The following is a 22,339-nucleotide window of genomic DNA, read 5'->3' as shown; positions in this document are numbered from 1 at the left end:
TGTTCTCCTGGCTTTGTGATTAGGCTGTTTCATTTTGTCAAGAAATTTGAGGTGTGTCATTAGGTGATTTACTTGATGATTTTCTATTCTTATGTGAGCACTCAGTGCTATATATTTTTAAAATATTGCCTTTGATCTGTCCCAGAGGTCTTGTTATTTTGCATTTATTTCTGTTGGTTTCTAAGATTTTCTTAATTTCATCTTTTACTTCTTCTATCATCCAGTTTTTATTCAGCAGTGTGGTGTTCAGTTTCTATGTATTTATGTGGTTACCCTGGGTTTTCTTATAGTTGATTCCCAGTTTTATTCCATTGTAGTCTGAGAAAACACAGAGGAGTATGTCACATTTTTTTTTTATTTTGCTAGTGTTCACTTTGGGACCCAAGATGTGGTTTATTTTGGAGAAATCTCTGTGAGAACCTGAGAAAACTGAAAACTCTGCTTTAGTTTGTTGATATATTCTGCAGGTGTCTAATCAATCCATTTGGTTTATAGTGTTCTTTAGGTCTGAGGCATCTTTATTGATTTTTTTTTTTGTCCAGGAGATTGGCTTAGTGGTGTGAGAATAGTGTTAAAGTCTCCCAATATTATTGTGTTGGGATCTATGTGTGACTTAATGTCAAAAGAAGTTTGTTTTAGGAAATTGTTTGCAACTATGTTTCAGGCTGGCTTCAAACAAATGTGATCTTCCTGTCTCAGCCTCACAAGTACTGGAAACACAAGCATGTACCACCAAACTTAGCTATCCTCTGACCTTGTCTAAAGGGAGTTTTTTATGTTTTCTGTAAATATGTGTCAACCTTTTTTATACATTTTGTCATTTTCCTGATATTGTTCTTTGAAAAGTTTTTTGGTCCTTTTAGTTTCAGTGTCCTATGCCTATTATTCTCAGTTAGCTTTTTGTAAAAATAAGCCCATATTTCTTGAATGTTCAATTCATGCTGTCAAATGTTTAGTTCTACATTATATACTATACATTTATTTTTGGAGTGGTTATCTTCTAACAGTGAGATTTTATTTTTTTATGTGGTCTAGTCTACTGTGAATAGTTTATATGGATGCCTTCACTTTAATTATTGCATTCTTCACTTTCTTCAGAGCTATTTTCTGACTTTTGTTTAGAGTGTCAAATTCCTTTTCACTTGTCCCTTCATTTGCTTAAGGCTCTCTCTAAATTCTTTTTGGATATTTTGTGTTATTTCTATTATTAAAGTTCTGTTTTGTCATTCTGATGATCTCTGCAATTTTGTTTTGATGGGTTTTGTTATTGTAGTGTGGGTGCTCATTGCTTTCTTGCTATTCTTCCTTTTCATAATTTTAGATTGCATAAGTTTATATCTTTGTTGCTTTTTTTTTGGTTTTGGTGGTACTGGGAATGGAACCCTTCTACCTCCAGGCTACACTCCCAGAACAGGGTCTCTTAAGCCAGCAAGGCTGGCTTCAAACCTGCATGATACTTCTGTCTCCTCATCCCAAGCATGGGAATTACAAGTGTGTGCCACCACACCCAGCTCTTTGTTGCTTTTGAAAGCTCCCTTTTTCTCTGAGGTGTCTGCTGGTGTATTCAAGGAAAAAATGTGTTGTTTTAAGTGGTGAAGGTTCAGTGAGGAGGAAGATACGGAAGTAGTAAATACAAGAATATATAAAGGTGCAGATAGAATAAAGAAGAGAGTTTTTTGTGTCATTAGCTAATATATAGTAGAGATTACAGATAATATATAGGAAGATTTGAGTAACCTATGCAGAGTATTTAGCTATAGTGATGAAGTTGATTTAAGACATGACAAAGTCAAGAAAAAAGAAATGAAGAAAGAGAATACATGAAAGAGAGTAGAAGCTTGTAAAATGTATGGGGAAGACAGAAAAAAAACTAAGCACACATTCACAAAAAATAACTACAAATAAAACATTCATATATATATATATATATATATATATATATATATATATATATATATATATATATATATATGAAAACTGAACAGACTTTTTCTCTGCATGCAGTCCTCCTGGGTCTGCATAGATTTTTAGCCATTTAAAATTTACTGTTTATAGTAGAATCTGAAACATTTTTCAAACACTCTAATTTGCTCTGTAACTATACCAATGATGTAGTTTGTAGCTCCTCTTTTTGGTCGCCTTCAATAATTGGGATTCTGGCCTATTGTCTCCTTCTGTCTGTACAGGCATCTAGTGCCACTGGTGCTTCTTCCACAAAAATGTTTGATCTCTCTTCAGGGCCTATCTTTGAGTCTCTCTCTCTGTCTATACAGGCAGCAGGATCCAATGAGGGTCCAAGTCTTAATGTTTTTCACACTTAGCCTGTGTCTTTTCTGGCCTATATTGGTAGCCGATGTCACTTGAGTTCAAACCTAGTATATATGTATATTGGTATGTATTCTCCACAGATAAAGCTGAATTGGTCTGATTTCTTCCTGGTAACAACAAGTGAGTAGTCTATGGTGGTAGACACCTACTAAAGTGCTGGCCCTGTGGACTGTAGGCCTCTGTGTAGGATTGGTCCTGGGAACTGTCTGATAATCTATGCCTCTATTGTGTCTGAAAGCAGACTCCACCCCCACCTTCACCAGCATGAAACACCAAGTTTCAAACCTTTTGAGTCTATCACTTGCTGAATGAGTCCCTATGTTCAGTGCCCCTTTGGATCTGTGGAGGATGACCAGTGCTTGACCAGTGCTGCCACAGGTTCTAGCCTGGTGTCCTGGCAATAAGATCTCTGTGGAGTGTGGTGCTTACAGTTCTGAGCTGCATCCACTTACTTCACATCAAGTGATTGGCCTTTTTGCTGGCAGTCTCTGGGGGGGAATAGTGCCAGTATTCCCAACATGGTTAGGCAAGACGATAGTGCTGCTTTAGCCCTGGTGGCCACAAGCTTTTCCCAAGGGAGGCAGGCAGAATATATTTCTGTCCTTTATTCTGTCTTCTGAATTTGTTTTTGCCAACTTTTAATTTTTGTTTATTTGTTAAAATTTTATTTTTTGCTTTTTTTCTGTTGTCAAGATGCTGTTTTCATGCCAATAGACATTGAGTCAGGCACCATTTCTGCCTATTCAAAAGCAAGAGATATGTTGCCATATTCTAAGATCTTCTGTAATTTCTTTTACATCTTAAAAGTTTTAGTAGAGATTATTTACCTGTTTGGTTAGGTTTATTCCTAGGTATATTATTGGTTTTGAGTTTGTTGCAAGAGGAATTGTTTTCTGGAATTTTTTTCTCATTGGATTCATGATGAGCATATAGAAAAGCCACTAATTTTTAGATTTATTTTTTATTTTTAATCGTTAGCTTTTTTATTATATACACTCTTATTTTGGTGATAAATGTGAGTAAAATTTTAATTCATAATATGTTGTTAAAAATGGCAGTTTCATTTAGTGGAAATGTTGAACAGTCCCTTAAAAAGCACTAATACACTTTTCCTTAGAAGTAAAAAACTGCTTTTCCCTTTTTATTATAATTATTAGGACATATTAATTTACAAAATAATGGATTTTATTGTGACTATTTCATAGTGCATAAAATGGGTTTTGATCATATGCACCCTCCCTATTACCTTATCTTTTTAATGTTTTCCTTCCTTCCTTTCTTCCTTCCTCCCCCCTCCCTCCCTTCTTTCCTCCATCCTTTCCTTTTCCTTGTCCTTCCTTTGTTCCTCCCTCCCTTCCTTCCTTCCTTCCTTCCTTCCTTCCTTCCTTCCTTCCTTCCTTCCTTCCTTCCTTCCTTCCTGTTTAGCTTGAACCAAGGTCCTCAATCATGCTAGGCTAGTGCTCTACCACTGAGATACATCTCTATTCCCTTAGGACAAAAATATTTAAAATATTTTTTTACACCATTCTTTGTTACAAGAATGACAAGGCTCATGTTCTTATAGAGTTGATACCACTTTTTCATCAGTGCTAATTTATTTTAAATACATTTAGAAGCCATATTTTAAGTGTAGAAATATGCTTATGTGCACTAAGTATTTTTAAAATATTTAAACAATTTTTCTATTGTTGCATTGTAGTCATACATTTTTTTTTGGTGGTACTGGGGTTTCAGGAAGCCCTTCTACCTCTGGGCTACACTCTCAGACCTATTTTATATTTTTATTTGGAAACAGGGTCTCCTAAGCCAGCATGCACGGCTAGCTTCGAACCTGTGCGATCCTCTTGTCTCTGCCTCGCAAGCATGGGGATTACAAGCATGCGCCACCATGCCCAGCAGTAGTTATACATCTTAATAGCATAAAAGATGGTGAAGACATACATGTACACATCAACCAATTAGCCAGCCCTTACACAATTCCCACCCAATTCCATTGCTCTCCCTCCTTCCCATGCTTGGCTTAGTGATTGATATGTTTGTTCAAGTATATCAAGTACTCTAAATCACATTATGTACTTGATTTTTTAATCTGCTACCTTTCTAAATTTTTTAGTCATCTCTAGTAGTCTTTTGAGTTTTGGGGGGGGGTCTTATAGGATCATGGCATCTGCAAATAAAAATAATTTTAGTTCTTTTCTTACTTAAAATTTTTTTGCAAAATTTCAGGAACTATATTAAAAAGGAGTAATAGTGAAAATTATTATTTTGTTCCTGATTTTAAAGAGGTTTCCCACAGTTGTATGTTTATTCAATATGATGTCGGCTTTGATGTGTATTTTACATTGGTTTAATGATATTGAAGTTCATTCATTTTATTCTAATTTTCCACAGTGTCTTAACATAAATGGATGTTATCAAATTATTTTTGGTGTCTATTAAGATGATCATGTAAATTTTGTCCTTAGTTCTATTTGTGTATTGAATAACATATTTATTTGTGTATATTGAACCAGGTTTGCTTTCTTGGATGAAACCAACTTGATCCTGATGTACAGTTTTCTTGATATTGTTTGAATGTGCATGGGTACTATTATATTTAACATTTTTCATCAATGTTCATAAATGATATTTGCCTGTAGTAGAAGAAGTTTGGAAAATAATTGAATAAAATAAAGTATTCATTTATTTTTTACTATTTATTTGTTTGTTTGTTTATTTATTTATTTATTTATTTATTTATTTATTTATTTATTTTGGTGGTACTGGGGTTCCTGAAAGCCCTTCTACCTCTGGGCTACATTCCCAGACCTATTTTATATTTTTATTTGGAAACAGGGTCTCTTAAGCCAGCACAGCTGGCTTTGAACCTGCGTGATCCTCCTGTCTCCACCTCCCAAGCATTGGGATTATAAGGTGTGCCACCACGCCTAGCTCATTTTTTTAATTGTTGAATATTAGTCATATATCTTAATGAGTTACAAGATGGTAGAGGCATACATGCACACATCATTCATTTTACCTTTCCCTAATTCTCACCTCATTTCTTTCCCTTCCCTCTTTCTCAGCTTTGTCTTAGTGATTGACATTGATATGTTTTCTGAATTTACATTTTTATTTTAGGAAATTCTCCACCTTCCCCTTTCTATCACCCTTAGTTCGGCTACCATATTAGCTCATCTGTGTTTGCTCTTCTTCATCTAGATTTTCTCCTCTGATGCATTTACCCCCTGCATATTAGATAAAACTCCTGATATTAGAGAAAACATCTCATTTTCTTTTTGTGACTAATTTTATTTAGCATAAGGATCTCAAGTTCTATTTATATTCTTTCAAATGACATAATTTTGTTCTTCTTTATGGCTGAGTAAAATTTAATCAAATATATATCTCATAGTTTTAAAATCCATTCATCTGTTGATGGACATTTGTTGATGGTCCCATACTTTGGCTATGGTGAATTTTGTGGCTATGGACATATATAAACATGCATTAGTTTGGCAGTTTTGTTTGCATTTTTTAGAAAGATACCCAGAAGTAGATTTAATAGATCATATGGTACCTTCATTCCAGTTTTTCTAAGGATACTTCATACTCTGTTGATGGATTAAAAATTAGTGCAACCACTTTAGAAAAGAGTACTAGAGTTCTCACTTCTCCACCCCCTCACCAGCATTTGTTGTTTGAGTTTTTAATTATTGCCATTGTAATTGAAGTTAGGTAAAATCTCAGAATAATTTTGATTTTCATCTCTGATCATCAGTATTGTTGAAATTTTTTCATTAATTTATTAATTTTTGAATTTCTTCTATTGTCAAGTGTTTAGTTCATGTGCTCATTTTTCTTTAATTGAGTTAATGTTTTCTTATTGCTGATTTTCTTGAGTTCTCTCTATATTCTAGATATTAGTTCTCTATTGGAGAAGTATTTGTAATTTTTTTCTTTTATGTTGTCTCTCTGTTGAGGTTCTTGGTAATTTCTTTGATGTACAGATGCTCTTCAGCTTAATGCAATTCCACATATTAATCTTTCTTTTAATTTCTTGTGCCTTTTGCCATTTGTTGAGAAAACAATTTCTTGTGGCTATGTGTTTATGTGTTGAACCTATGCACTCTTAAAAGAGCTGCAAGGTCTCTGGTCTAATTTCCAAAGTTTGATCCATCTTAAAATTGACTCTTGGGCAGGGTGAGAAAGTGGAGTTTATTTTAATTTATCTGCCTATAGTTAACTAGTTTTGCCAACACCATTTATTAAAGAGACTGTTTTTAGTACCATGGTGTTATATTAGAATTTAAAGTTAGATATTGTGATTTTTATGCATGTTTTTTGTTGCTGAAAACTTTGGCTATGATGTTGTTCCAGATAAATTGAAACACTGACTTTTCTATATATGTGAGAAATAACATTGGTAATATAATATGTTATTGCTTTGAATCTGTAGTTCATTTTGATAAAATTTATTCTGCATATCCAAGAGCATTAAAGATCTTTTCATCTCCTAAGGTCTTCTTCAATTTCTATTTTCAATATTTTATAATTTTTCTTGTGGAGGTCTCTTACTGTATTTGTTAGGTTTATTCATAAAAGTTTTTTGTGTAAAATTGTGAGTGGAAGTATTCTTTGAATTTCTTTTTTCAGTGTATATATGATTGACATTCAAAAAACTTTTGATTTTTTTAAGATTGATTTTGTATCCAAATACTTTGCTAAATTTGTTGACCAGTTCTATAAGCCTTTGGTTGAAAATTTAGAGTACTCTATTAAAATATTTTAACTGTAAGTAAAAATAGTTTTAGTATTTTTTCTATTTGTATATCTTTTATTTCTTTCCCTTGCCTTGTTCTGGCTACAGTAGTGATGATGGACATCCTTTTCTTGTTGTATGTTGATGTTGAAGTTATGATGTTGAGGAATATCTATCTGTACATCTTTGATTTCTTTCTTTTACCTTATTGTTCTAGCTACAGTAGTGATGATGGACATCCTTTTCTTATACGGTTTTTAGAAAGAATTCTCCCAATTTCTTCTCACTAAGTATGATGTTGACGGGGGCCTATTGTCTATTGATGTTGATATATGTTCTTTTTATTCTGATATTTTGCTGTTCTTTTAACATAAATTTATGTTAGATTTCATCAAATGCTTTTTCAGCTCTTTATTGCTGTTTCACTCTCTTCAATTGCTATTGGTCTGTTTATATTTTTATATCTTCTTACTCAGTTTAGGAAGGTTGTGTGTGTCTAGAAATTTGTCAGTTTCTTTTATATTTTATATTTTGTTGGAGTATAGTTTTTCAAAGAAGTTTTCTATAATGGTCTGAATTTTAAAGCTGTCAGAAGTAATATCTTTTTTATTTCTCATTTTAGTAATTTATTTTGATGCTTCCTTTTAGTTAGGTTGGCTAGTGGTTTATCTATTTTGTTAATTTTTTTAAGAAACTAGCTTTTCATTTTGTTAATTTTTAATATTTTTCTCTAATTCATTATCTGCTCTTATTTAATTAATTTCCTTCCTTCTACTGGCTTTGGGATTAGACTCTTCTAGCTTTTCAAGTGTTTTAAGGTGTGCCATTAGGTTATATATTTGATGATTTTCTGTTCTTCATGGACACTTAGTGCTATAAATTTTTGTCTTAAAAACTGCCTGCAAGTATCCTAGAGATTTTGATATGATGTGTCTCTACTTTCATTTCTTTCTAGAAATTTCTTAATTTTACCCCTTAGTTCTTTTCTCACCCAATCCTTACTCTGGGTTCTCTTATAGTTTTCTAGTTTAATTCCATGTGGTTTAAAAAAAAGCAAGAGAGTATGTAACTTTTGTTGACATTGCTTGTGCTAACATTGTGGCCCATGATTTTTGTTTTTTTTGATATGAGTTCTTGAACAGTAAAAAAAAAAAAAAATGTGAATTCTGCATTAGTTGGGTAGAATACTATGTATTTGGGTAACATATCCTTTTGTTTTATGGTGTCCTTTAGGTCATAGGCATTTTTACTGACTTTGTTTAAAAGACTGGTTTTATGCACAGGAACCAACTCGATATGGATCAAAGACTTAGAAATTAGACCAGAGACTGTGAAGTTATTAGAGAAAGGCATAGGATCAACACTCCAACATATAGACACAGGCAGTAACTTTCTCAATAAGACTTCCAAAGTGCAGGAAATTAAAGCAAGAATTAATAAGTGGGATCTCTTCAAACTAAAAAGTTTCTTCTCATCAAAGGAAACCATCAAGAACCTAAAAAGGAAGCCTACAGAATGGGAGAAGATCTTTACCAGCCATCACTCTGAGAGGGGGCTAATTTCCAGAATATACAAAGAGTTCAAAAGACTCTGCACTAGCCAAACAAACAACACAATCAAGAAATAGGCAACAGAAATGAATAGACACTTCACAAAGGAAGAGATACAAAAGGCCAATAGATACATGAAAAGATGTTCAACATCACTAGCCATCAGGGAGATGCAAATCAAAACTATGCTGAGATTCCATCTAACCCCAATCAGAGTGGCAAGCATAAAGAAATCAAACAACAAATGCTGGCGAGAATGTGGGGAAAGAGTAACTCTTTTACACTGTTCATTGGAGTGCAGAGTAGTTCAGCCACTATGGAGATCAGTATGGAGATTCCTTAGAAAACTGGAAATAGATCTACCATTTGATCTGGCTATACTACACCTGGGTGTTTTTCCAAAGGGGTTGAAATCAGAGAACTACATTAACATATGTATATGTTCATAGCAGCACAGTTTGTAATAGCCAAAATATGGAACCAGCCTAAATCTCCATCAAGAGATGAATGGATTTCAAAAGAATGGGTAATATACACAATGGAATTCTATTCAGCTATCTAGAAGAATATTTTTAAATGGATTTATTTATTTATTTATTTATTTATTTATTTATTTATTTATTTATTTATTATTTTGGTACTGGGTTCCAGGAAACCCTTCTACCTCTGGGATACACTCCTAGACCTATTTTATACTTTTGGTTTTATTTGGAAACAGGGTCTCTTAAGCCAGCATGGCTGGCTTCGAACCTGCGTGATCCTCCTTTCTCCACCTCCCAAGTGTGAGGATTACAAGCATGTGCCACCACACCTGGCTCTAGTTTATTTTTTATGTATTGTGTTGATGCATTCACTTATTCACCTTCTTCTGAGCTTTTTTCTGCTTTCTTCTCAGGGCTTAGATTTTATTTTTGTTTATTTATTTCAGGCTGTATCTAAATTCTGTATGGAATTTCTGTATTGTTTCTACTACTAAAGTTCTGAAATGTTTTTTTCTCAATATCTGCAATTCTGTTGTCTTATTCTGTTATTGTGAGGTTAAGAGATCTCAATACTTCCTTTTATTATTCCTTCTAATGATATGTTTTCTTATCTTTTTAGCTTTTTAGCTTTTGATAGCTTTCTTTCACTCTGTAGGTGTCAGCACGTCTATAAAAAGGCAAGTTGTGCTATACTCAATGGTAAAGGTTTAGTAAGGAAAAAAGTGCTTATGTAGTTGCAATGAACCAGCTTGGCTGGAGCACTGGGACCACTGGGACATGGGTCTTGGAAGGTGAGCAAGGATTCGGTGATGAGTGACAAACAGACACAGACAACTCTAGGATGTTGTATCTGAGTGTAATTTGCAAGGTAGTGGGCAAGGAATATATACAGTCTAAAGAAATTGATTACATCATTGGATAACTTTGGCTTATATACAAGTTATTGTTTTTAGATCAATGATTTCTAATGCACAGTCTGACTAGGATACCCATCATTGCACACGTCTCAATTTGGCAGCACATGCTGACCAGCTGCTAGACTTGTGGTACAACATTTTTCCTGTATGAAGAGGTCAAAGCTATAACTAGAAGTGATCGTTAAGATTTATTTTATATATTTTTCATATATTGCAATAAGCTCCTTTCCATTATATATATCTGAATATCTCTTTCCATTCTATTTTCAAACATTGTAAAAAAAAAAAAAAGTCCAATGTAATCAGGGAGCTTTTTATGGCCTCCTTTTCTAGTAAGTAAACACCTCCTCTTCTTTTTTTTTTTTTGGTGGTACTGGGGTTCCTGGAAGCCCTCCTTCCTCCGGGCTACACTCCCAGACCTATTTTATATTTTTGAAACAGGGTCTCTTACGCCAGCACGGCTTGCTTCGAACCTGCGCGATCCTCCTGTCTCCGCCTCCCAAGCTTGGGGATTACAAGCGTGCGCCACCACACCCGGCTTACACCTCCTCTTCTAATTGCTTTGTTATGCTTTTCTTCTGGGCATTTGTTAATAAACACCAAACCGGTCTTGCTCTAGTAATTTACAATAGGATACCTTTTTACCATCAATATTAACCCATCTATCCCCTATCTTTGTAAACTCCAGTAAATGGTACCAATTAGCTTCTTTCTCCCTAGGGGGTTTCCACAGCCAATTCCCCATAATGTAAGCAGGACCAAACTTAGTCATAATAGTGGGAGGCGTGGGCCTTTTCTCCTTAGCCTCCTTCTTTCTTCTAACTGCTTAAGCTTTTTGTATGACTAAGTTCTCTTTGGGGCTTTCCTGAAGTATATCTTGCTGTTGCAATGCATCCACTAATGTGCTGGAGCCCCCCTTTTTCTTCTCTAGCCAATTTTATTATAGCTTGGACCAAGGCAGGGGGTGTCTGAGAGCTCAGACATATCAGAAATTTTATCTTATCACGGAATCAGTTTCACATGTTCCTACAGTCTTGATTCTGGGACCTCGTCCTGCATTACTAGAGTCATGTTTGTGAAAAGTTAATAGAATCATTACCAAAAAGACAATAGCTATGAAAGAACATCCAAGAACAGGGATTACGCTGACCAGGAACCATTCTTCCTCAGGGCTGCTTCCTTGAAGCTTGTGCCACGTCATGTGTGCAGGGTCACACAGACTCCACAGGAGGCAAAGTAATTGCAAGAATATGGTAATGTAGCAGGTAGAATTGAGTAGAATTAAATTTTAAGTGTAGAAAGGTAGTATGCACCAGGGATAAGAGATAAGAAATATATAGGAGGATTTAACTAACCAGTGTATAGTATTTAGTGAATCAAATCAGAAATGCTATAAAGTGAATTTAATAAAAAAGAGATATAAAGTGAATTTAATAAAAAAGAGAAAAAAAGAAAATAAGAGATGGGTAGAATATAGTAGATATGAAAAACAAAAGATTGTAAAAGAGGCAAAAAAGAAAACAAACAAGAATATAAACACACACACACACACACACACACACACACACACACATATACACATCAACAACACAATGAGTTAACCCTACAAGTATATAAATGATGAGCAGACTTGGTCTCTACAGTCCTCTTGAGTTTGTATGGATATATTCATCCATTTAATGTTTAAATTCTACATTGGTGCTTAAGTAGGTTACAAGTGCTCTCATTTGCTATGTAACCTATAACAATAATGTCAGTTTATAGCCCCACTTTTTGGTCTCCTTCAATGATTTGAATCTTAGCCTGGTTTATTTCTTTCTGTGTAGACACTGAATCCCACTGTCCCCTCTCCTGCTGCAAGCCTGTGTCTTTGAACTCTCCACAGGGCTTATTCTGGAGTCTCTGTCTATGCATGTGGTCATTATTACTGGTATTGGCTCTAGTATAAGAATATATATTCATGCTTTCCACAAATACCAAGTCTACATCTCTTTCCACCTTGGTAGGTGGTGAGTGCAGCTTGGAAAAAACCAATTATAAACATAGAAGCCTGAGTTTTTCACACATAGGTCTGGGTTGGTTTGAATTCTCCCTAATCTCCAAGATTATGCAGTCCATAGAGATCTCTGGAGGTCTGTATAGGTTGCTAAACCCTTTGGGCTGTAGGCCTCTTTGCCTAATTTACTCTGGAGATTGTCTGCTTATTTATTCCTCTGCTGTGTACAATGACAGACTCCACCCCAACACTCACCAACACTCATGCTTGCTGCATGATTGCCTATGGCCATGATGGGTGGTTTTCTGTGCGGACTGCTAGTTCACTGATGAATACCAATGAAATATTGTTAAGCACCATTTTTGATATCTGGAGGATGCAGTGAGCTCAACTGCTGCTGCAGCTGGTTCTAGCTGGGCATGAAGGCAATAGGATTTCTATAAAGTAGAAAACAAGTTACTGACTACTTACAATTCCAATGAACTACAGCTGCTTACTTTGCATCAAGTCATTGGCTTTTTTGTTTGGGGTCTCTGGAGACTTCAGTGCCAGCATTTCTGATTTGGTTAGACAAAATGGCACCACCTAGGCCATTGTGGCCTCTATGGCTGCAGACATTGGAGGAAGATGGGGACATTTCTGTCTTCTGTTTTGTCCTAGCTTTGTGTTCACCACATTTAAATTTTTTGTTGCTTTGTTTAATTTTTTTCTTTTGTCAAGATTCTGTTTTCACAGTAATGGAAATTGAATATTGGCAGGACTGAGATGTGCTGCTTTACTCAATTCTCATCTTTCTGGACATCTATAAGCAATTTAAAAAATTTTCCCCTTATTTGTTTTATAGTCTAGTTCTTATTTAAGAGTCATTCAGTCTCCATGTAATTCTTTTGGTCTTGCTATTGTTAATTTCTACTTTCTTTTTTTTTCTTTTTTCTTTGGTGGTACTGGGGGTGGAACCCAGAGGCTTTCTACCACCGGGCTATACTCCTAGACCTTTTTTTATATTTTATTTGGAAACAGGGTCTCACTAAGTTGCTGAAAGCCTCACTAAGTAGCTGAGGCTGGCTTCAAACCCGTGCGATCCTCCTGTCTCAGCCTCCCAAGCACAGGGATTACAAGCATGCTCCACCACGCCTGGCATAATTTCTACTTTAGATTCTTTCTTTGGCCTTTATTTTATTCATTTTGATTAGCAAATTGCATGATAAAGTCCTTCTTTGATCTTGACTTCAGGTGCCCTGTATGTCTGCTATATATGAAATGCTAAGTATTTCTATATGTTTTAAAAGTCTTAGAGTTTTTCTTTGAAGAAATTTCTGATACACTTGGTTTGTGCTTCTATACTGTCTTCAATGTCTTTTATCAATAAGGTAAAATGTTTCATAATGTGCCATATTTCTTCAATGTTCAGGTTGAGCTCTTGTAATGATTTTTGTATAATGTTGACTGCAGTTTTAGTTTTGAATGAAATGTGTTCTATAAATGATACCCTGTTTTTTCATTTGGACTAGCCTGCCAAATTTGGATTCCATCATGGTCTTTAATTCATTTATTGATTCTTTTATTTTATTCACAGTCTCTTTCCTTTTCTTAGAGTCTCAATTTTTTAATCTCCTATATACTTTTTGAAGTTTTTTTTATCATGTTGAAGCTGAAAATTTGAAATTATTCTTCTTACACTTTCTGCAGATCAATATTGGTAATATTTCTTATTGAGTTGTGTAATCATTTCCTCACCGTTTCTCACTTCCATATTTTCAGAGTTCTCAGGTTTATGTTTCTGTTGTCTTATCATCTTACTTTTTGTGTGCTTGATCTTTTCCTGTTCTATTTGGTATACCTTTATAACAGTATCTATTATGGAGGTATATATTTGCCTCTATCAATCTGACTCTATAACAAATAATTTGAGTTTATCCCTTGAAGCCTCTATAATTAGATATAGTTCCTAGTGAAGGCAGAGAAGGGTCTTTAATTTGCTAGAAGTTCCATGCTTTCCATGGCAGTTAGGCCATGGAGTTGACCTAGATGCTAGGCCAAAGACTGTGATGTTCTATTTAGACCCTTAAGCCTGCTGGTTGCAATTTATGGCTCCACAGGTTCAGGTGTTATTTTAATGTTTGTAAGCACATAATGTGAACTTATTAGGGATCTTGTCCAGAGTATCTCTATGAATGAAGTTCAAGGACTAATGAAAGTATAGATATATAAAAGTTTGAGTTGTGAAAAGATGAAAGACAGGGCATTTTCTCCCCAAAAGGGCAGGTAGAAAGAGAATGGCCTTGAAGCCCTTGAGGGCTGGGATTTTAAACTTTCTTGAGGTTTTTATTATATGTTCTTTTATGACTGGTTTGAATTCAGTTTGGGAGGACCAATGACTTTTCACAGTTTTGATTCTTATTTTGAATGAATGTTCAGGGTCTGATTCTCTGATGCCATTTAGTCTTGCCTTTTTGCTTATGTCCCCAATGTCTTAAAAAGAAAAATAAAGATTGTTGCTTTAATTCTTTCCATTCCCAGGTTCTCTGCCCTGCCTCAATACTGCAAATCACTAACATCTAACCTCTGTGACCAGTGTGCTAAGGCTCAGCAAATCCAGTGATTTTTATTTTCTGATATTTTGGCCCAGCTAATTAAGCTTTAATAGCCACTGAATTACTTGTTACAATCACATGAGATACAGTCACTAGCATGCTTGCACATCATGCATAAGCTCTGCTGATGACGACAATGTTGAATTCCAGCCTGTAGCTGTATTTCAGTAACCCTGAAGATCCCCTAACCTCTCAGCCCCCAGGCACAGCCTGGCCAAACAGAAGCCTTATTTCTCTTTGCTCAAGACCAAAGGTCTAGCAGAAAGAGAATGTATATATCCAAGCCTAGGCTTGGATGGCTAATTTTTAGCCCCAGGAACATGGCTGCTGCTCTGTATGGCTATAATCATATGAGCCCTTGTTGGGCTCTGGCTATAATGTTAGTAGCTCCTTAACATGGTCAGCCACAGACTTAGTGCTTTTTAAGCCTGCAGTTTAGTAGGCTGTTATTTACCTCAGATAACACAGCTGGGTGTTTTGTGATGTTCCCTGGAGGTCATACAAGAGCTTAGGAAAACGTGGACTGCATGTCCCTACTACTAGAATGCATTTAAGAGAAATTCATTTTCATTTTTGCTATGTTCAAACAGTAGCCCCCACTCCTATCTCTAAAAGGGGTGGGGTTCTCAAAGTCTCAGATGCCTGGGAGACTATTCCCTTGTCATGAAAGTCTCTCTGGCCATGCAGAATTGTCTCCCACTGGAATGGCTTGCTAAATATGGTAATAGTGAGTAATTCTCCAAATCCATTCCAGAATAAATGAAGGGCTAAATGAGTGATGTGTGCATGTATGCCTCTACCATTCTGTACCTCTTGATGTATGACTAAAATTCCTCCAAATAACTGGGCGTGGTGGTGCATGCTTGTAATCCCCGTGCTTGGGAGGTGGGAACAGGAGGATCACACAGGTTTGAAGCCAGCCTTGCTGGATTAGGAGACCCTGTTTCCAAATTAAAAATTATATTAAAAATAGGTCTAGGAGTGTATCCCAGAGGTAGAAGGGTTTCCAGGAACCCAGTACCACCAAAAAATAATTCCCCTAAGTAAATAAAAATACATGACATATATCATCCTCTGACTTGCATTGATCTGTATGCCAAGAGAAGCTTACTGTGGGATAGTTAAGGGGAAAATGCCTGAGTCTGGAAATTCAATGGATACTTGAGACTGTAAGTACAGCAGTGAACTAGCATATATTAATAATATTGGTGGAAGATATTCATCTTTCCTAGTTCTATGTTTTTTAAAAGAGCTTGATGCTTTGAGCACAGTTTAGTCTAATTACCTAAAAATTTTGGATTCAAAAGGACCTGCAAAGTTAAAACTCCATTATCAGAAAAGGATCAAAAGAACCAGAGTAAAAAACTCAAGAAAGTCAAAGACAATAATTAGCCAAGCAACAAAGTTAAGCCTGAATCAACACTGAGCATTGTTCCAAGACCAAAAAGAAGATAAATCAACCTTAGTTTAGCCCCAAAACTTTTAAAAAGCGTTGAAATTCTCTGGTCTCAAAGACATTGGAGTCTGTACAGGTTTGCATTGGAGAAGAATGATAAGCAAACTGGGCTCATTTTATTCCAGACATTGGAAAAGACAAGCAGTAAAAAAGCCTCCAGACATTTCTGGCTCTCAAACTACAGCAAGATACTCCAACATGAATTTAGAGGTTCTGAGCAATTTCAAGCCAAATCCCATAAACTAGAGAGCAGTTCTGAAAAAGAATGTACAACTCCATTCCAGTATGAGCTGCCACCATATAAAAATGTTAAGTTGATAACTTGGTCTTTTCTGCATCTTGACAAACTTTAAGTAGATCAGGCACTGATTCAAAGAAGGCCCTTTACTGTGCCCAACCTGCTTCTACTAACATAGGTCAAGTCTAAGGTTGCAGCATTAATGAATAAAGCCTTCTGGGTTTTTCAAACTCTACTCAGGCAAGTGTCTCTTATTCTGCTTCCAGCCTGCAGCCTATAGAACATCATCCTACAAAGAGATTCATTTTCACTGTTGTAACCAATTTTCAGATGCTACTCAAGCCTCAAAAATTTTCCAGTGCAAGACTTTTCCTTTCACCGATTCCATGGAGGAAACCCAATGTTACTAAGTCATGTTCAACTCCATTACAAGACAACAGATCCCAGAACATGAATCAATGAATGGAACTTGCTGGCCTTAACTCTGTTGAAGACAAAGTTAACCACACAATTTTGCAGCCATGGGCCAAATATAATAGTGTGGCCTCCGAGGTCTTAAAAGAGATAGGCTTAATAGAAACACTCTAAGTCTTTTAACTAAATTTTATGTAAAACCATCTTTATCATATGACATAAACTTTATCCTTTTACAAACATTTCACAAAATTTTCTACAACTTGCTTTAATACTTTGATTTTTATCCTAGTCCTTTTTCCATTTGGGACAATCTTAGGATAAACCTTACTTTATACAAAATGCTTTCTTATTTTTACAAAATTTTCTTCCTTTATATCCTTCCTTCACCAAAACTTTCTATACTAATACTCTCTACATCTGTCTTTTGTTCCTGCATAAAAGCTAACCCCAAAACAATACCATTTTACAATGTTGTTTTTACACAATTTAGAAACCCATTTAAAAGACTTGTGTTACTTTAAACTTTATGAAGAGATTTATTTAAAGATACAAAGACATTTTTGGCAGTCTTGGCTAAAATAGAATATAAAGATCAATTAAAACAAAGAAAACAAGATGCCAAACTGGTCCATCAGCCACTTTTGCTAGAATACACACTGGAACAATTAATGCAGGCTGCTAAATATGTCTACGATAATGGAGACTTAAAAAAGAAAAAATGAGGAGAAAAACACCATGAAAAATCCTGGTGACCAGTTTGGGGCATTCCATGCCAGCCCCCAAATTGTTTCTTTATTCAAGATTTAGGCTGCTCCTGGGGTAACCTCCACGTCTCCATTCTTTCTTTATTAGACTCCAGCTCCTCTATTTAAAAGGGTGATATGATGTCAGGAAATCAAACTAGCTTGGGTGTAAGACTCTCCCTTACTCTTATTTAAAATTATACCATGTTTTGTCTCATCCTTTCAGGAAAGCCACAAAAGAAAAGAATTTAAGCTGTTCTTTTTGTCTCTTTTGCTGGCTATACTAAGACAAGGTACTCTCAAGTTTTATTATTATTATTTCAACCATTTCTAGCTAAAATGTAAACATCTAAGAAGCTGTCCAGGCCACTGTAATACTTTGACCTCTGTGAGATGTTATAAAATACAATATTCATTGCCTTTAGTTTTATTTCTTTGGCAAAAAATGTTTTAAGGCACTAGTGATGCTTACCTGATTCTTAATTTTTTTATGATAATCTATAACTTATTTATTAAGCTGGGTAAATGTAAAGTGTGAGTAATGTTTTAAACTGCTCTAATGCCACACAATGTGATTCAACCCAGCAATAAATAAAAACAAAATTATATTATTTGTAAGAAGATGAAAAGACCTGGAGAACATGTTATGTGAGATTATCCAACCACAGAAAGAGAAGAGACATATTTTCTCTGATATGCTCAAGCTAGGAGTATTAAAGATACCAGGGGGACTTCAGATAATGAAGGAGAAACCTTAGCACACCCAGGAAGAAAGGTTTGGGAGGAAGAAGGCTGATGTTTATTAATAAAAAAGCTAATACTAAAGAAAAGTTGTTTATCAGATAAGTCACATTAAATTTGGGAGATTCAAATACCTATTTAAATACATAAAACAGAAAAGCAAAAAAAAAACCCAATACATTGTGCAGATATTATATCACAGTATAGACATTACATTTATATTAAGAATCACATGCTCCTTTTGAATTTTACATGTGTTCATTTCTCTACAATATTCTCCATGGTCTCCCTCTCTGTGATCAGAATGCAGTTACAATTCTGTCCTCATAGGAGTTTATAAGACTTCCATCTTTTCAGTTTTCACACAACAAATGTGGGGGTATTTGGTTTAATTCTTCTCTAGAAGTTATTTAGAATTCAACTGGAATCCTGTCTGGGCCTAGAATTTTTTTTGTGGGAGCATTTCTATTGCTGTTTCTATTTCTTTGCATGATATTGATTGGTCTTGGTTTTCAATGTCCTTCTATGTGGTAATTAGAGGATGATCTCTCTCTCTCTCTCTCTCTCTCTCTCTCTCTCTCTCTCTCTCTCTCTCTCTCTCTCTCTCTCTCTCTTCTACCTGCATTTTCTCCTGAATAAGTATTTTTTTTTATTTTATCAAGGAGTGCAGTGAAATAAACCCAAAGTCATTTTACATTTGTGCTACATTACCAGTCCTATTTTATTTATTTAAAACTATCACCACTCTAATTTGGTAAGAGTTTCATTAAGTTTCTGAGGCTGTCCAAGAAATTTTTATCCCCTTTCTCAGCCTTCCAATACTAACAGGCAGGTAGCACCTGATATTTCACTTGAATATATATTTATTACTTTGCTAGATTAATCTCTGTCTATATCTGGTGACATTATTAGCTGAAATTAGTTTCCTTTACAGTAGCCAATGATCTAGAAAATCCTGAGTTGAGACATCAACCTTTTTTTTTGTGATGCACAAAAGGCACCCCACAGTGTAACCTCTGATATAGTACATTAATTTTTCTGTTCCCCTTTCTACCTATAAAAATAAAACTTTGACTTACAGCAGTGCAGTTTTGACTATTTTTTTATCTTTTTTTATCTTTTTTTTTTTTTTGGTGGTACTGGGGTTCCTGGAAGCCCTTCTACCTCCGGGCTACAGTCCCAGATCTAATATATATATCTATATATATCTATATATCTATATATCTATATCTATATATATCTATACACATATCTATATCTATATATATCTATCTATATCTATATATATCTATCTATATCTCTATATATCTATATATATCTATATATATATATCTATCTATCTATATCTATATATATCTATATATATCTATATATCTATATATATATATCTATATCTATATATATCTATATATCTATAGATATATATATGGAAACAGAGTCTCTTAAGCCAGCGCAGCTGTCTTCAAACCTGTGTGATCCTCCTGTCTCCACCTCCCAAGCATGGGGATTGTAAGCCTGTCCCACCATGCCCGGCTTGACTATTTTTTTCTAAAATACCTAAGAACAAAAACACTTGGCAGCATCCCAAATGGTTACACCTAAAAAGTCAAAACACAAAAGCCAAAAAAACCACATTGTGCAGGTAAGCAACACACACACACACACACACACACACACACACACACACACACACACACACACCTGAGTGGATTATTTGCTCTTTCTAGGTTTATGGATTCCAGAGTTTATTAGTGGGAGATCCTATTTGACAATGGCATTTTTTACTTAATGAGAAGCTAGTAGGCAAACTTTGTCATGGAATCTCACATTGTAGAAGTGTGATGGTTCTAAAGCAGAGTCCTCTAAAGAGGCATTGAAAGTAAAATTTCTGCAGAAAATGATGAAATCAGAAAAATGTAAGTGGAAGCAGAGTTGTTTTAGATGTTTTAGTTTTAACAAAAACTGTTTTAATTTTGAGATTACTAAAATTTATTGCATGAAAAATCTATTTTTTTCTAAATTTAGTTTGAACTTATTTTTTTTTGCAATGTTTAGAAGATTTTATTTAAGTACAAAATTGTTGAAATTAAGCTACATACAAAAACATAGTATATATTTACAAAAACATTGATAACCTCACTCAAGTAACACACAATAATGCAGAAAGGTCTTAAGGCATTTACAGATTGAAATTATGGAGACTTCCCCAAATATATCTTATGGCTCATTGCTGGGGATGGCAGAAACATAAAATTTAGGATATTTGAGGAAATGTTGCCTCACACTCTGCAATACAGGTGCTCTCTAGAAATATATCCTTAGGGAGATTCAACTCAGAAGTAGTAGATAGGACAAGTCCAAGTCGAGAGTCACATAACTGGCCTCCTATGCTCCATTCTGAGGTGCTGAGGTCATCACCAATCAGGTAGAACCTGAGCATTGGTCTCGGTGGAGGGGGTGGCTCATCAGGATCCTGACAGCTTTTGGCTTTTTTAGTCACTTGTTTATAGATGTTGTAAGCAGTCACTCCCACCCACAGGACTGTGGCCAGAGTGGAATAATGAAGAATTATCCCAACAATTTGGCAGACACAGGCATTTCTTGTGTTATTTCTCCCATGAAGACTACACAGATCAGAAAAAATATGAAAGAACAAGTTCACAAGCATGTGCCAACTCTTGAGTCTGATTCTAATCAAACTGTGATGGTACATGTAGCTGTAAATGATGGCCAGGAGACATAAGAGGAGAATTATGGCCATGGTGTAAATCACTGGGTGCAGGAGACTGGCTGACTGTGTGTACAGTTCAGATCCCATCAAATCCATTAAAACACATAGTTACTAAGGGAGTAGCACTGGACTGTGGTGATATTTTCATCTGAGTAGAGTATACAGCATCCATCTGACTTCCAGCCTCCTTGTCCATTCAGTAAATCAAAATCCCACTGGGCCACGACAGTATCTGCTCCATGTGCAATGTTGCAAAGTCACATTAACAGGGATGTTGCACTTGAAGCTCAGCTGCTTGTCCAGGTTTCTGTCTGGATTCTCACCTCCCATAGTTAGACAGTCCTGTGTGGTCAGAGGCTGCAACCTTCTAGAACACAGTGTAGGTCATTCCAGTGAAGCCCGTAGCCTTGATGACATAGGCTTCCGGAGCAATATTGGGCGAATATGTTGAATACACATGATCCCCTTTGGCCTGCTGGTAAGTCACAATGTGTTGTAGATATTGGGCGATTCTACTGCAGGCTTTTGCCTCCCTCTGTGCCAGCCACACATCAGCCAACATGATGTTGCTTGGAATGTCAACCATCACATCACCCAGCTGTTTGGATTTTTCTTCTTTGGTAAATCTTCCAAATTTTTCTATCATTTCAGCCACAAATATAACATCCACTTTGTCAGAAAAGTTGGTTGCTTCCACGGTGTAAGCCAGCAGCTGCCGAGCTGTGGACATGGCATTTGTGAGGTTGAGGGGCATCTGATGAAACATATAAATAACTCTCATACATCATTTGCATACTGGCAATGAGAATAATCATAATCTTCCTAAAAGCCACCACTATCACATCTGTGCCAATCCTTTCTTTCATCTTGAGGGTTCTCAGGATATATCCTACTCCTGTGGGTGTTCCGAGTGCACTGCAGATAGGCAGTAATGCCCGCCAAGGTCCTGGGGCACCTGAAGTTCCTTTTGTTGTTCACTACTCTCTCTGGAGGACAGTAATGTGCAGAGCTTTCTAAAATCACTATATCGACAGTTCTTGTACTGTTCCCACACTTGCCCTGGACATGACAGACCCAATTTCCAGTAGATTCAGCCTGAATATTAAAAATGGTAAGGGCAATTGCAATCAAGGAGCAGTTGTGAATCATGTTCTTTTCAATGAACCTTGTGATTCATCCGTTGCAACTCTTTGCCTATCCTGATACCATAACAATTTCATATCCTGATCAATATAAGAAGCCATGTACTGAAAGAGACACTGTCTCCTTCAAACGCTGGATGGTGAGATGGGTTCATGAAGAAGGATGGCAATTCCAGAGAAGGATCTGGTGTTTTATACAGTGATGTTCCTTTCCTTGACCCAGCAATGCATCTACACAAATCATACTCAGTCTGAAATTCTAA

At 35.7% G+C, this 22,339-nt stretch overlaps 1 pseudogene across 1 annotated transcript in view; it reads right to left on the bottom strand.

The window, feature by feature from the left end:
• LOC308279524 (adhesion G protein-coupled receptor A3-like) overlaps nt 1–22,339 on the bottom strand; it is a 58,182-nt pseudogene that overhangs the window by 9,261 nt on the left and 26,582 nt on the right. The window contains exons 3-6 of the transcript in view: nt 20,489–22,307; nt 20,031–20,091; nt 11,789–12,037; nt 8,603–8,624 (exon numbers count right to left, since the gene is read on the bottom strand). The product of the transcript in view is annotated as an adhesion G protein-coupled receptor A3-like (transcript). The remainder of the gene's footprint in view (nt 1–8,602; nt 8,625–11,788; nt 12,038–20,030; nt 20,092–20,488; nt 22,308–22,339) is intronic.

Source organism: Muscardinus avellanarius (genome assembly GCF_963383645.1).
Source record: "Muscardinus avellanarius genome assembly, chromosome: Y".
Taxonomy (NCBI): Eukaryota; Metazoa; Chordata; class Mammalia; order Rodentia; family Gliridae; genus Muscardinus; species Muscardinus avellanarius.
Note: the sequence above shows the minus strand (reverse complement) of the source record. Positions and strands in the feature narration are given on the sequence as shown.